The sequence below is a fragment of the Aplysia californica genome, unplaced genomic scaffold (genome assembly GCF_000002075.1).
Source record: "Aplysia californica isolate F4 #8 unplaced genomic scaffold, AplCal3.0 scaffold01029, whole genome shotgun sequence".
Taxonomy (NCBI): Eukaryota; Metazoa; Mollusca; class Gastropoda; order Aplysiida; family Aplysiidae; genus Aplysia; species Aplysia californica.
In genome coordinates, this window is record NW_004798299.1 from 91,203 (window position 1) to 93,856 (window position 2,654).

The window sequence follows — 2,654 nt, forward strand, 5'->3', positions numbered from 1 at the left end:
CTTCTTCTTCTTCTTCTTCTTCTTCTTCTTCTTCTTCTTCTTCTTCTTCTTCTTCTTCTTCTTCTTCTTCTTCTTCTTCTTCTTCTTTTCCTCATTATCATTATAAAAATTATCACCACCATTATTTCACTGTCATCGTTTATTTCTTTGCCCCCCCCCCTCCAGTCCCGGAACTCGCCGTATATGGAGGTCGCCGACCGCCTGCTCCGCCGTATTCTGGACGTGACTTACGAGACTCTTGAGGACATGGGCGCCACCAAGGAGGAACTGGCCACTGTCCAGCGGAAGCGGAACTACATCCAGACCTGCTACTTCCAGGCCATCTCCTGTTACTGACACGCCCCACCTTTCGCCTGTCGGTCTCGTCCTCCGCGAGATAGATGGATTCTTCTGGGGGGGCTCGGGCTGTTGCGGTATCCACACGTCTTTTATCTTTTGGGCAACTTACAGACGATGGCATGAGATCAAGACAGTTGGTTGTGTCGAAAGGGGAGGAAAAAACCCACCTACATTTAACATAGAAAAATGAAATTGAAAACATGAAACGAAACAAGGCAAAACGGAAGAGCTGATTTGTTCCCTATGATAAAAGTTAGTAACAATTATTTGAAATTCTGAAGTTCTATTTCCGGGTCGTTTTTAGATTGCAAGCAAGCAAGAGGACTATTCTTCAGAATTTGAATCTAGTTCATTGCTAGTGAAAATGTACAAGCAAGATGTAAGGGCTTTTCTAAAATCTTTCGTGACTTTGACATCCTTAAAAATGTTGGCTCGCTGTCAAGCTTAGGTCGAAACGTTGAGATAATAACGACTTACTCTGATGCTGGTGTTGTTTGTATCTATGAAAAACTACGATATCTGCTATAACATTCAAGACTATGTATTGTACGTTATTGTTTTGGGTGACTTTTTAAAGTTAAAAAATGCTGAACATACGTATATATTTTCGAAATACCGAGGGCCCATAAAAAATATGCAGACTTTAATTAAGCTTGTAAAGTTCAATCCTTTCTTAAATCAGTTTTGTAATGCAATACTTCATTTCAGTCGTGAATATCAATGAAAAATACGTCTCCAGCTGTGTGTTATAGCCCCCCCCCCCCACCCCACAGACATACATACATTCTTTTTCTCTTAGTATCTTGACTGGCTGTTATAGATAGTTTTCTTCGTTTCGTGATAATTTCTGGCCTCTTAGAAGTCGGCACGATTACTGGAAAATGCATTTAAAAAAAATAAATCTGTTCCTCATTTATCAGAAATACCTGATCCCTCTACTACTACGGTATCCTCATACATCAAATCTTCACCGTTTTCTTTAACAAATTGATGGGTAATACATGTTTGTAGCTTGAACCCAATCATTTTTTAGAAGCAGAAAATACCGACGTTTTCAACTAAATTTGTCGTGACGAGACAGAGATTCGGCTTATTACATAACTTATAAAAGTTAACATCTTCATGCAAGTTTCATTATTTAGACGATATCATTAATTTTATTCCCTTCCGTCTTGTTAGCCAAAATAACGAATGTAGGTTTTTTCTTCTTCTTCAAGGAATTCAGTTTCTTTAAATGAAATATTGTCGGAATGTAAAAGTTTGATGCCGTTTTTAAAAGAGGTCTGTGATAGTAATTGTTAGCAATATAATCTACCAAAAGTGTGTTTTTTAAGCACTCTCATTATAACAACTTTGACTGATTTAAATGGAAAGGTATACCATCTCCATGTCATGTGCTCCGCCCATAAAAAATCGACTTGAAACGAAACAAATTATGAATTCCTTCAATCATTTTCCAAAAAGTGTCAGACAAACCAAGCAGTAAGGACTGAGTGTTCACTACAGTCGTATGCTTTGTGGCCGCCTGAAACGTTTTTTCTTTTCCTTACATTTAAATTAGATAGTAAAAGAAGAAAATCTAAGAACACATAATAATTTGAAAGACCCGACACTATCATTTAAGATTTGTAATTTTAATTTTTTTGGTGCTTTTTATTATTTTTTTTTAAAGAAGAAAAAAACCCACCCGATAATTTGATAGGTCAGACACTTTTATTAGGGATTTTAAATTTCATTTGTTTTGTTTTTCTTTTTAAAGTGCTTTTTGACGTCTTGAACAGGGTAGAAAAGTTCTCACTCGTACCAAGTACACATTATTTCCTGGTACTGCATCTAAAATGGCAAGTGTTTCGAACATTGTGCTTCAGAATCAGAAGCCAAGAATAATATCTACTTGGGGTGCAAGACGACAGATTTGTTAATGACAGATTTGTTAATGACAGATTTGTTAATGACAGATTTGTTAATGAAAGTAAAGGCTCTCAAAACACAGTGCACTTTAGCTATTGGCATCGGCCTCAGAGCGTCTGCTCAACAGTTAGCAATTAATTTTTCTCATCTCATTAAAATTTCTTTTGATTTTCATACTTCGAAAGTAAGAAATTCTTGACAGGAGCGATGGAGCAGCGGTGAAATATTACCAAGTCTGTAAATTAATTGTATGTCTTTTTAAATTTCTCATTCATCTATCTTGTTCCCCTCATCCCACTGTTTCTCCTCGTCTCTCTCTCTCTCTCTCTCTCTCTCTCTCTCTCTCTCTCTCTCTCTCTCTCTCTCTCAGTCGGACACCCCCACCGACGTAACAACGTATCAAA

General features: G+C 37.2%; 1 long non-coding RNA gene across 1 annotated transcript in view; it reads left to right on the forward strand.

The window, feature by feature from the left end:
* Window positions 1-1,768, forward strand: part of LOC101849895 — a 27,255-nt gene extending 25,487 nt beyond the window's left edge. The window contains exon 3 of the long non-coding RNA XR_221128.3: window positions 166-1,768. This is a non-coding gene — a long non-coding RNA (uncharacterized LOC101849895). The remainder of the gene's footprint in view (window positions 1-165) is intronic.
* Window positions 1,769-2,654: the final 886 nt, after the last annotated feature.